This window comes from Diceros bicornis, chromosome 22 (genome assembly GCF_020826845.1).
Source record: "Diceros bicornis minor isolate mBicDic1 chromosome 22, mDicBic1.mat.cur, whole genome shotgun sequence".
Lineage (NCBI taxonomy): Eukaryota > Metazoa > Chordata > Mammalia > Perissodactyla > Rhinocerotidae > Diceros > Diceros bicornis.
Window position 1 is genome coordinate 8778678 of NC_080761.1, and position 13473 is coordinate 8792150.

The 13473-nt window shown below is 48.7% G+C and overlaps 1 long non-coding RNA gene across 1 annotated transcript in view; it reads left to right on the forward strand.

The window, feature by feature from the left end:
* Window positions 1–457: 457 nt before the first annotated feature.
* Window positions 458–13473, forward strand: part of LOC131419934 (uncharacterized) — a 152993-nt gene continuing 139977 nt past the window's right edge. The window contains exon 1 of the long non-coding RNA XR_009223387.1: window positions 458–809. This is a non-coding gene — a long non-coding RNA (uncharacterized LOC131419934). The remainder of the gene's footprint in view (window positions 810–13473) is intronic.

The following is a 13473-nucleotide window of genomic DNA, read 5'->3' on the forward strand; positions in this document are numbered from 1 at the left end:
GATCTTAAATACTTCACTTTTATCTCCAGTAAAGGTAAATACATGGGCAGTTATAAAAATTAATATTATTGTCACTTTGGTTTGTAACTCCACTTTTTCTTTTCTACATGATTTAAAGGATAAATGCATAAAAATTATTAATGTGTTATTGTTACACAATGCATAAAAATGTAATTTGTAAATGTTTGTATATATTAAAGTTGTTGAAAATTCAAATTATATTTTTTATAACATTAGGATGTTAAACGCAATCCCCATCGTAACCACAAAGAAAACATCTATAAAAAATACACAAAAGGAAAACATTTCTGGGACCAGACAGAAGGCAGGCAGTGGCCTTCAGGCCCCTTCCTGGCCACAGCACGGGGGGCGGGGCCGCGGCGGGGGCGGGGCCGCGGCCACGGAACCCGAGAGGACGCCGAGCCATTGGCCGAGGCGGAGCGCGCAGGCGGGCGGGCTGGGTGAGCCGGGCACCGTTCCACACCGGCCGCTGTCGCCGCGCTCCCGCCCACAGCCGCACTTAACTTCCACTGTCGCCGCCGCTCCGGGGACAGAGACGCCGCCTCTAGTCGCCGACAGCTTCGGTTGGGCAGCGGCGTGAGGGACTCGCCGCGGCGTGCCGTCTGTCCCCCGGGCCTTTGTGCGGCCGGCCGAGCTCCCGCGTGTCCCCCGCTGGTCAGGGGCCGGGCACCCCCTCGACGGCCGCCCCCGCGCCCCGAGGAGACGGCGTCCTGAGGCACCTGCCGAGCTCCCGCCGGCCGAGCGGAGCGGGGCTTCGGCGGCGCTGCCGGCAGCGGGCGTCCCCGCAGGTGAGCGCGGGGGGCGCGGAGCCCCACCCCGGGCCGGGCCACGTGGGGGCGGGGCCCTCGGCCGGGGGCTCGGGCGGGTGGTGGGGCTGCGGCAGCGGCGACCCCTGCCCTCCGCCCGGCTCCCGCTCCCGAGGCGGAGGACCGCTGGGCGGGCTGAGGGAGCCCGTCCCTGCCCGCGGCTGCGACCCCCCGGGACCGGGCCTGAGGGGTGGTGAGGGCGCGAGACGGGGGGTGAGTTTCTTCTTCAGTTTCGGTAGAATTGGCCGGTGAACCCGTCTGAGCCTGGGGCTTTCTGTTTTGGAAGGTTATATTGATTCAATTTCTTTAATAGACATAGGCGTATTCAAATACTGTATTGCTTTTTGTGTGAGTTTTGGCAGACTGTGTCTTTCAAGGAATTGGTCCATTTCATCTAGGTTATCAAATTTGTGGGCATAGAGTTGTTCATAGCGTTCCTTTATTATCCTTTTAATTTCCATGGGATCTGTCTGTAGTGATGTCCTCTTTCATTTCTGAGTTAGCTTAGCTCTAGGCTTATCGATTTTACTGATCTTTTCAAAGACTCAGTTTTTGATTTTGTTGATTTTCTGTATTGATTTCCTGTTTTAATTGCATTGATTTCTGCTCTAATTTTTATTATTTCTTTTCTTCTGCTTCTTGGATTTAATTTGCTCTTTTTTTCGCTAGATTCCTAAGGTGGAAGCTTAGATTATTGATTTTAGATCTTCTTTTCTAATATGTGCATTCAGTGCTCTAAATTTCCTCTAGATACTGTTGTCACTGCATTTGACAAATTTTGATAAATTGTTTTCATGTTTATTTACTGTAGTTCAAAATATTTTAAAATTTATTTTGAGATGTCTTTTTGGACACGTGTTATTTAGAAGTGTGTTGTTTAATCTCCAAGTATTTTGGGATTTTCCAGCTATCTTTTTGTTATCGATTTCTAGTTTAATTCTTTTGTGGTCTGATAGTAGACGTTGTATCATTTGCATTCTTTTAAATTTGTTAAGGTGTGTTTTATGGCCCCGAGTGTGGTCTGTCTTGGTGAATGTTCCATGTGAGCTTGAGAAGATGTGTATTCTGCTGTTGTTGGATGGAGTCGTCTTTAAGTGTCCATTATATCCAGTGGATTGATGGGGTTGTTGAGTTCAGCTATGTTCTAATTGACTTTCTGCCTGCTGGATCTGTCCATTTGTGATAGAGTGTTCAAGTCTCCAACTATAAGAGTGGGTTCATGTATTTCTTTTTACAGTTCTGTCAGTTTTTGCCTCACGTACTTTGATGCTCGGTTGTTAGGTGCATACACGTAATGGATTGTTATGTCTTCTTGGAGAATTGGCCCCTTTATCATTATGTAATGTTTCTCTATCCCTTATAGCTTCCCTTGCTCTCAAGTTTGCTCTGTTTGAAATTAATACAATTATTCCTGCTTTCTTTGGATTAATGTTAGCATAGTTTATCTTTCTCTGTTCATTTACTTTTAATCTGTATGTGTCTTTTTATTTAAAGTGGGTTTCTTCTAGTCAACATATAGTTGGGTGTTGTTTTTTTGATCCGTTCTGATGATCTCTGGATTTTACTTCCTACATTTAGATCATTGACCTTCAGAGCAATTACTGATATAGTTGGATTATTATCTGTTGTATTTGTTACTGTTTTCTATTTGTTACCCCTTGTTCTTTGTTCCTGTTTTTGTCTTTCACTATTTTTCTGCCTTTTTAGATTGAGCATTTAGAATGAGCATTTTATATGATTCCATTTTTTTCTTCTGTTGTAGCATATGAGTTATACTTCTTTTTTAGTGATTTTCCTAGGGTTTGCAATATACATTTACTGTGAATGCAAGTCTGTTTTCAAAAAACACTGTACTGCTTCACAGGTGGTGCGAGGCCTTTATAATAACAAAATGCCCCTAATTCCTCCCTACCGTCTCTTCTATCATTGCTGTTTTGTGTTTCACTTATATATAACATATATATACAGTTGTTTGGTTTTCAGTCTTTAGAGCCAACCTGTGCATAAAACACCGGTACAATGCTTCAGTTGCATGACAAAATGTAAATGTTAACAGCACAAACAAAAGCAAATGCATTATTGACAGAAGGTGAGTTGTACACAGGGAAAGGAAAGGCAGAGAAGCTATGGGGACACAAACAGTCTTGTGCATAGAGAAAATCATGAGATTAGTGTGAAAGTTGATAAAATGAGAAATAAATAATGATTGCTGATATCTCTTGAGAGCTTCTGTGTGTTGGACATGAAAGGCTGCAAATGCATTATTATTTGCATCATCATGAGCAACCCCATGAGATAGGTGTTATCCATTTACTGGGTTACAGGTGAGGAAAGAGAGGCACAGGAAGGGTATGTAAATTACTCAGGGATGCAGAGCTGAGAAACTGAAGAAGAAGGATGCCAAGCCAGGTGGTCCATCTCCAGAACCAGTGTTTTAGCCGCTGTGCTGCCGCTTCCCTCATCACTAAAGGGAGCGAATTTACAAGATGTTACAAGAGAGAAGCAGCAAATTGATGACATGAATATGATGTACTAGAAAGAAGGAGAGAGGAAAAGCAGTGGGAGTGGGAGTTTATCCTCCTCCTTATGTTAGGTGGTAAAGATGTTGTCTAAATGGATCTGTCGTGATGCAGCAGGATCAGCATAAAGTTTAGGATTATGGCGTAACATGAAAGTAGTGAAAAACTGTCTCTGGAGAGGGGAACTGGGGTGAGAGAGGTTGAATTTCAGTATTATTCGAGTTGCTATCACGTTCCTGTATTTTCATAAAAAATAAAAGAATATTTCTATTTATTTAGAAATAGCTTCAACTGTGAAAGTGTATCAGAACATGAAATTCAAAATCATCTTTATATCTCTCACACATTCATTAAATGTTTGCCATATCAGGATTATTTTTATCTTGAACACCTTTAAAAAAAAAATGTTGGGGGGGGTCCGGCCCCACGGCTCAGCGGTTAAGGACACGCGCTCTGCTGCTGGCGGCCCAGGTTCGGAACCCCGGGTGCGCACCGACGCACCGCTTCTCCAGCCATGCTGAGGCCGCGTCCCACATACAGCAACTAGAAGGATGTGCAACTATGACGTACAACTATCTACCGGGGCTCTGGGGGGAAGAAAAAAAAGGAGGAGGACTGGCAATAGATGTTAGCTCGGAGCCGGTCTTCCCCAGCAAAAAGAGGAGGATTAGCATGGGTGTTAGCTCAGGGCTGATCTTCCTCACACACACACACAAAAAGAAACAACTCAAATGCAAAAATAAAAAAGAATTTTTAAAAAAAATGTCGGGGCTGGCCTGGTGGCATAGCAGTTAAGTGCACGCTCCACTTCAGCGGCCCGGGGTTCGCAGGTTCGGATCCCGGGCGCACACCGACACACCGCTTGTCAAGCCATGCTGTGGTGGTGTCCCATATAGAGTAGAGGAAGATAGGCACAAATGTTAGCCCAGGGCCAATCTTCCTCAGCAAAAAGAGGAGGATTGGCATCAGATGTTAGCTCAGGGCTAATCTTCCTCACAAAAAAAAAAAAAAGAAGTATGAATTTTACAAGGTATCCCTGCTAATATTGCCAGGCATGGCAGAGACTGGGTGCAGGACTGTTGTAAGCAAACTGGATTCCAGCCCTGCTTCTGAGAGGCAGTTCTGACTGCAGAGGGCAGGTGATTCTCTGAGCCAGGGAGCAGGAGCTCTGATCTCTGGACTGTGATACACAATTTAGAGGAAGGTGGCAGGTGCCTGGAGGAGTCCGGCAGCCTCTGTGTGATGGCACTCTTTGTTTTTACAGGGCTCATCTCGTGAGTGTGGCACTAGGCTCAGTGCTGTGCATTGTTAGCTTCAGTTATCATATTTTTCCATGTGTTTACTTCATAAAAGTCAGCACTTTTGTGCTCCCTGTAAAATGAGGATCTCCTATTTGAATTGCTAGTGAAGGCAGTCAAAGCACTATTGCTTCAGGAATTCATTAAGCATATATATATGCTTTATGCCCATCCATCATCTGTGGATCTATTATCTATCTGTCTATCATCTCCTTACCTACCTACCTATATTACTCTGCTCAGGCTGCTGTAATAAATTACCATAGATTGGGAGGCTTAAACAACAGACTTTTATTTCTCACAGTTCTGGAGACTGGGAAGTCCAAGATCAAGGCAGATTCAGTTCCTGGTGAGGTCCCTTTTTCTGGCTTACAGACGGCCACCCCCTTGCTGTGTCCTCATATGGTGGAGAGAGAAAGCTCTGATGTTTCTTCCTCTTCTTATAATAGCACTAATTCCATCATGGTAGCTCCGCTCTCATGACCTCTTCTAAACCAAATCGCCTCCACATACCATCACGTTGGGGGTTAGGGCTTCAACATATGAATTTGGGAGGACACAAAAATTCAGTCCATAACTCACTCACTCTATCTGTCTATACATATATCATCTATCTGACTGTCTGTCTATCTATCCTTATGTATAGAACAATAAGAACATGGTTATAAGTCACTTCCCTACGTTATTTTATTTTATCCTTCCAAAACTCTTGAAAGGTAAACAGGCCACATATAAAGTACCAAGTTCACTGAGACACTTGAAGGTTGAGTCAACTGTTTGTGATCTCACAACCAACAATTGGAATTGAACCCACATCTTCTCTGTCCTCTCCTCTCTCCCTCCCACTTGTAACTCTGTTCCAGCCACATGAGTCTACTGACTGCTCTCTGAGGACACCAAGCATCCTTCCTCTGAGCCTTTGCAGTGATTATTCCCGTGATCTGGAATGCTTTTCCCTTAGACATCTGACTCAGTCACCTCCCGCCAGACTGTCAAGTCCCCCCTTCCCAGTGAGGCTTGTTCTGTCCACTGTTTAACTTGGAAGCCCTGATTCTCTCTGCCCACAGTCTCCATCCTCCATCTGCTGCTTTATTCTCCATAGCATTTGTTACTGGCTGACCTACCGGATCATGTACCTATGCTTGTTGTTTCTTTTCTCCCCTCTGACTAGGATGGAGGGTCCACAAAGTCAGGAATTTTGCCTTTGTCAAACCATGCTGTGGCGGCGTCTAGTGTAGACCCAGCAGAACTGTAGGGTCAGCCAGAACTGGGTGCAACTGTAACTCATGTGATTTGATATTTTAGTGGTTTAGATTAGAGCCAGGCCAGTTACTAAAGAGGATCTTTTCTGATATTTTTCAGCAGCATGATAAATCCTAAGTGAACTTAAATTTTCAATAGTTACAGAGCAGGCCTGAGCTCTTTCTTCCTTTGTTTCTCCAGATGCAAGAACCTGGATGCCAAATCCGTCCTCTCTGGGTGAAGTGGGAATGTGTGAGGACGACTGGCCTAAGTCTAAATTAAATACAAAGATGCACAAAAAGACATTTAAACATTTTAAAAACTGAAATCATAAATTGTTATTTCCTGTCCCACATCAGGGATTATCCAGCCTCCAGGGAGGTCAGGGTGGTGGGAGAGGAGAGAGCAGCATAGAGGGAAGAGGCAGGGTGAGCCACCCCGTCTCTCCCTCCTCTGGACCTTCCTTCCTCCTGGAGTGTTCCCCTTCACACTCAACACCCACATGTCAGGGGTCAGCACGTGCCATCATCGAGTGTGGCTGCTTCCACGTCCCAGTCACCGGGACACAGGACATTTGCATAGTTAAGTCTGGCTCAGCACATCACCACTCAGATATGTCAATTCTTCTTCCACAGCTGAGTAAAGACACATAAGCAGAGGCAGATTAACAAGAGCAAGTTTGTATACATACACATAATCTGGGAAAGATAAGGGCCCATTGAGGCAAATGGGTAGGGGGAGAGGAAGTCCCTAGATGCAGTGGGCATCTTCCAGTTCCCAGACTAGAGAAAACTGGCCCAGAGCTTGAGTCAGCCTAGTTAACAATCAGGGATGGCACGGTTGATGCTACATATAGCTCTCTTCTGTTCTCCACACCAGAACTTCTCGAGTCCGATGTCGTTCTGACCTGGGCTCCTGTGCGCCTCACCCTCCAACACACACCCCCCACACATATACACATGCATACACCCTGCACACATGTACACACCCCATTCGACACATATACACACACAAACAACACACACAGCCCTGAGTGGTGGTCCTCTTGCTGCTGTAGGAAGAGGGCAGGTTCAGTTTCACTTAAAAGGGCTGAGTCCCTTTCCAGTGGAGCGAAGTCCATTCCTGGTTACACACAGTTTGCAGAGGAAGATCTGCTCCTTATTTGTTGAGACTCGTGATAGAAGAAAGAAGTGGGTTGGTGGCTCCTCTGAAGCCCTGGCAGGTGATGAGGGTGCCCCAGAGGCAAGGCTACCACTTGCTGAGCCCTGAGCAAAGGCCCAGCTGCTCTGACCAAAAGCAGAGGGGAACCTTCTGGTACTTTGACTGAGAGTAGGGGTTTCTCTCTAAAAATGTATGGTGCTGTCCCCCATTCCCTCACCTGTGCTCTGGGTAGATGGGCTCCAAGTGTTAGGATGGCAGGTGGTGACACAGGACCCTCCCATCACAGGTGAGATGATGTTCCCTCTGACTGCACCCCCTGGATTTTGGCCAGGTGGGCTCCAGGTTCACTGATGGAAAGCGGGAATACCAAGTTCTCCAATAATGAAAATGATGTTCTCCCCTCCTATCATACCACCTGGATTCTGACAGGTGGGCCTCAGGTGCTTGGAGTGAAGGTGGAACTAGGAGTGCGTGTAAACACAGGCATGCCCTTCCTACTGCAGCCGCCATGCTGTGACCAGATGGATCCCAGGTGGTCTGCCCAAAAGAAGACCAGAAGTGGCACTGGGTGCCCCCGCAGCCATGCCCAAAAGTTGAGTGCACTGAATACCTGTGAATGAGTGGGGCCTGGAGCAGACACACTGACCCCAAAGCTCCCACCATCCATAGGGGCTGCAGGTTCCAGAAACACAAGTGGGCCTGGAGTTGTTGGCAACCAGTGAGCTACTGTCCCTTGTGCCAGGCATCCTGGTGGAACTCCAAAGCCAGTAGTAGTAGATGTGCCAGTGGGTAGAACACCTGGGATGTCACCAAAAGTCAGCTGGCTGTTGACAGTGGTGCCAAATGCAGAACCTGGTGATGTCAAATCTGCTAAACCTGGTTGCGTTATGCTGCCTCTGGGTGGCTGAGCTGCAGGAGAGGTTAGAGCCACAGCTTGTGCTGGGGCTGCCAGTTGTCCCAACAGGAAAGAGTCGTTAGGCTGCTGCCCATCACAGGCCCCAAATGTGGGCTGACAGGAGATTCTTGGGTTAAAGAGAAGGTTAAAAATTGTGGCCCTCTGCTGGCTGACTGTGCAGGTAAACAGATGGAGATGTGGGCCAAGGCAGTGCTGCCACTGGGTGGTGTGTTCTCAGAACCAGGAAGCGCCATGTAAAATGGGAAGTGGTTCTCCCTGGATACTGGGGGAGACTGGAAGATGACGCCCTGGGAAGGAGGCGTGGGATCCATGGCATCGGTGTTAAAGGCAGGCTTGGAGTTTGCAGAAGTGCTGCCTGCTGGAGCATAGGGGACTGCAGGAGTCACGAGGGGTGGGCTGGTGAGAACAGGAGCACTGGGAAGAGAGGCTGTCTGCTGCTGCCCATTGGGGGTCCCACATCTGGGCTGAGGGTGGTTTGCGGGCCAAAGGGATAGTTAATAATTGGGGTGGGGACGGGACCATCAATGAAGATGGGCTGGTGGAGACTGGTACCTTTGCAGTGTGCCTCTGCTCCACAGTGCAGTGAACTTGGGAAAATGGGAGAGATCTCACACTGGAGCCTGGGGAGACCTGAAAATGCCAGCCTGGGAAGTGGGAGTCATGTCCATGTCAATGACACCAGGCTCTAAAGTGGGCTGGGAGGTCAGACCTGCAGGTGCTCTGGCTGTGATGGTGGAAGTGATGACCACAGAAGGGATGGGTGGCCGGTGAAAGCAAGGTTCCTGATGGAAGGGACTGGAAGAGGGGTGGGTAAGAGAAAAGAAGGGGGAGAATCTGCACACATGGGTGTCAGGGGTTCTTTTTGGTGGGAGGGAGACTGGAAGGAGAAGGTCAAGGTACTAGGAGAAATAGGAGATGCTGTAGCTCTGACTGCATGAAAAGGGCCTCCATTCTCATTGAGTGGAATTCCCAGAACAGGACTAGGTCTAAAAGAATCAGCAGGAACAGCAGGAGGAGGACAGTGTGGGACTGTGTATCTTGTTTCCTGATCAGTATTTGGTGTTGGGGAAGGTGGAGGGGCAGACAGGTGAGGGGGCTGGCCACAGGTTGACCAAGTTGGTGGGAAGAGCAGGGACCTGTGAAGAGTAAGTGTCTGGGGGCAGGGAGTCTGCAGGCTTCAGCCCAATCCTGCGGGTCCCTCTGTGGTGGAGGTCACGTCTTGGTGCAGTCCAGACCTGAAGCTGGGGAGCTGGGCTTTAGTGCCCACACCCCACAGTCACTGCCTGATGGTCTTCCACGGGGAGGGTGGGGAAGCAGAGCAACGGTGAGAAGGGTCCGAGGGGGTCTGGGTGGAGCGCCCACTTTGTCCACTGTCAACATCGACCCTCCTGTGCTGTGGTCAGAATTGGACAACACAGAAGTGCAATTAGCTAAAGAGTGTAGTGAGGTCCAACCTTGCAGAAGTCACTGGACTGGAAGCTGCCCGAGGGCAGAAACTCCGTCTGTTTTGTTCACTGCTGAATCCTCAGTTCTTACACGCGTGCCTGGCACATCTTAGGGACTTTGTACGTTGGATGAATGAATGAGAGAGACTCGCAGAGCGGAGGACAGCAGCATCTTCATGTGCTGTGCTTCCAAAAGAATTTTTAAGAGTTCAGGAAGGGTGGGTAAGACACTCTTGATGTTTCCTGGAGTCATGGAAACGTGAAATGTTGGATGCTTCTTCTCATGTAGAACTTCTCTCCGGGAATTGGAGGTTTGTGAGCAGCAGGGTTTTCTTGGAGCCCTAGACCTTCTCCTGGCCCCACCGACATCTTTCTTCTCATGTTGAAAACGTGACCTTTCGTGTGGTCCTGTGCAGGGACTGGATTCTTTATTGCAGATCATGGTAGCCACCAGTAGGTAGAAGTGGTAACATCAGATGGACTGAGATCAGAGTGTGCCGCACACAGACACAGGTTAAACACACGCTGATTAGCAAGCAGGCACAAAGCAGCTCACACAGCTCATTCTGTGAGCTCAGTCAAGCCCCAGCTCTCTGAGCCTGTGTTCAGAGGCAGAGAAGCAGTAACAGTGTAGAGGTTGGATTTAGTTAATTTTGTGTGCATCATGCAGCTAGAATCCTCTAACCAGTGGCTGGATATGGGACCATTTAGGGAAAAAGCCTCACACCATTCCTAAAGGGAAGGGGCCACTGGACCTGCAGCCTGTTCATGGAAGAGTGGGGGTGTCTCTGTTGCAGTGAATCCACTTCTCTTGATTATCAAGGTTGGACATGATCAGATTTGTGCTTTGGAAAATATGGTCTGGCTGCTGTGTGGGGAATGAACTAGAAGGAGGTCAGAGTGCATGAGGATAGACAGGTTGGGAGACGGCTACAGTTTTTCTTCTTAATATTTGTATTGCATTTATTACTATTGCAACTTAGCAAACCCTTGATATTATTTCCCTTTTATGTTGAAAGAACATTTTTTGAGCACCTAGAATGTGCCAGGCAATGGCATAGATATTGCTGGGGCCCAGGGCAGGCCTCCCCACAATATCCCACAATGGCATGTTGATTCTTTTGAATGAAAGTTACTTGAGAAGCAAAAAGGGCATTCTGACCCCCCTGTCTCTGTCCCCTGAAAGCAAGAAATAAACCTCCCATGTGAAAGGGGCTCTCCCTGCATGCTTGTCACCAGAGCTGGGAGTTCAGGGCCGAGAAGCCTATGTAGACAAACCTTGCTAAGTTACTACCTAAAGCCTAAACTCTGCTTAAATGCGTCACTAGTTGTGTACCTCAAACCTGAGCTCTTTGTCCTGTCATTCTTCAAAAGTTTATTGTTTCTTTGTGTAAAAGATATGTATACTGTCTCCTTTGTTCACTCTCCTAGCGTCATTTTTCTATGATCCCCTATATGTATGTATTAAACTGGTTTTTCTCCTATTAATCTGGTCTTGTGTCAGTTTTATTATTAGTCCAGCCATAAGAACACAAGAAGCGTAGAAGGGGGAACGTCCCCCTCCCTGACAGTATTTTCACACATATTATTTCATTCACCTTCATAGTGACGTGATGTACACAGAAGACATGTAATTATTTATATATATTTTTACTTCTGAAGAGGCCGCTGCAGTTTTCCAGGCAAAAGATGTTGGTACTTTGATGGTGGCCGTGAAGGTAGAGAAAGAATGGCAGATGGACGTGAGAGGTACCGTGAACAGAACATGGGGGATGTGGCGGAAATGGGGACTGAGGCCAGAAGCCTCCAGCTCTGTCCCCACTACAACCCACCCCACGTCTGAAAGGCGGCTGGCACAGCCCTTCTTGGGACACCTCCCAACACCAGGAAACTCCGTTTGTGGAGCAGTGGATGGAAGGTGTGGACGTAGAGTACTTGAGTGCAAGTCCCACCATGACCGCCTGCGGCTGGGGCTGGGGATGGCTCACTGACGCTCTCCTGGGTTCAGTTCTGGGTATTTAAGCCCTGAGAGGGGGGTTGTTAACCCCTGCTAGGCTCACCTGGTGGTGACATGTCAATCAGCAGGAGGCCCTGTGCCCTGTGAACCCTTCTCCAGGTCAGGACTGTCGAGTCAGGGTACTTTCTCTCCAGGTCCTTGTCCCAGGTCTGCAAAGGGCGAGAAGTGGCCTGCCCCCGTGCAGTCCTCCAGGGACAGCAGGTGCTCCCGTACTGGAGAGTAAGGGAGTGCTTCCCAGACCTGCAGGGAGGACAGAGGGAGGCGTCTCCAGGGTTTGGGAAGGACCTCAGAGAGCAGGGCCCTTGCTGGCCTCTGTGTGTAAATTTGGGAGAAGTGTCCCTTCTGGATGGACACATTTAAAAAGCGTGACTGCAGCAGTGGGATATGCAGCTCAGGAGCAGAAGTCACTTTTGTGCAGAGAAACGTTGCCGCCTCCCCTGACAGGTGCCTTCTGGCCAGGGCAGAGGCTTGGAGCCGAGTGGGGGCTGGTTGACGCCCCTCACACTCTGCATGCCCATTCTCGGTGGTACACTTTTCTCCCTGTTTTCCACCTCCGGGATGGCCACCCCACTTATGGGAAAAGTGAGGGCAGCTGGGACCTGCTCCCTGTTTTGGGAGGGGTCACAGGTGCACTCAGGTGTCATTCTGGCCCTTGGGGAGGACTCAGTACCTTTAAGTACCTGTGCCCCAGGGAAACCGGAGGCCTTGGATAACCCCGGATCTGCTGACAGATAGAGGGCCCCTCCTGAAGAGTTCTGTGTTTCATCTTTGCCAGATACTTCTGTAAACCCTGGGCATTCAGGCAGTGATTGTAGGAGCTGGCTTTAAGGCTCTCAGCTCTTCCTGGCAATTCAAGCAAAAATGCCAGGATATGTGCCAGTGTCCCACGTGGGAGCAAGCTGGTGGCGAGGAAGCGTGGAGGAAGGTGTAGGGGTGGAGGCTGGGAAGAAGGAGAGGGGTAGAATCTGGGAGGAAGGCAGGGAGGGGAGACGATGGAAGCTGGAAGGTCACTTCCAGTGCCCAGGGGGAGGAGGAACAGGCTCTCTCAGAGTTGCTCTGGGGGTGTTTGCTCACAGGTAACAGGCCAGGAAGCTGGTAAAACACCCCCGTTCCCTCCCTGGGAGCTCAGCAGGTACCCATATGACAGCCAGACCGGCTTAGGCAGAGGTCAAACTTCCCCCACACCTCTCCGGATGACACTGACCTAGGGGGAGCCAGGACCTCCCAGTGGTGCACCTGCACCTTCACGTGTGGGGTCCTGGGAAGTCAGCAGGGGCTCTGCCCGCCCCCTCTCCTCTGCTGGAGGCTGTAATTTACAGGATGGATTGTTCTCTCTACCTGACTGCAGGGGCTTCTGAGTGTATCTCCAAATATCTCCAGGGGCAGTTGACATGGAAGGATGACCCAGCCAGCTGCAGAGAACCTGCTCCTTAGCACCAACCCGGACCCGTGGGTGGGAAGGCAACACGGGGTCAGGCACAGCTGTGGAGGAAACTGCATTACAGCTGCACCCGAGTGATGAGAAATACGGGACGCGGTGGATGAGAGGGTCCCCGCTGAAGGTGAAGGCTGTGAGGCTGTGGCTGCTTTCTGTTTGACAGATGATGTTGCAAATACAAGTGTGCTGATTTATGTGTATTTAATGTTGAGTTTTATGAGTGTGGGAGGGTTTTTTGGGAAATTATTGCATCATAGACATCCTCTGGTCCAATGTCCTCATTTTACTGATGGGGAAACTGAGGCTTAGAGAGAGTAGCTGATGCCCTGGGATTTCATAGCCAGGGAGCTGTGAAACTAGGTTCCCCGTCAGTATCCAGGAGAGAGTGTGTGGGCACGTGGAGACACAAGTGAGGGGCCATGGGCAAGCCATTGCGCTCCCTGTGCCTTAGTTTCAACATCTTATTAAAAAAGGAGGAAGTGTTAGGGTTCCATCTCTCAGATACCAGCTCTCATGTCCCACAATCCTTGATTCCCTCGTGTACACGTGTTCTGGCTTTTACATTTTCCATTTTTCTAAAACACAACTATTGGATTGTTTCCTTATTATC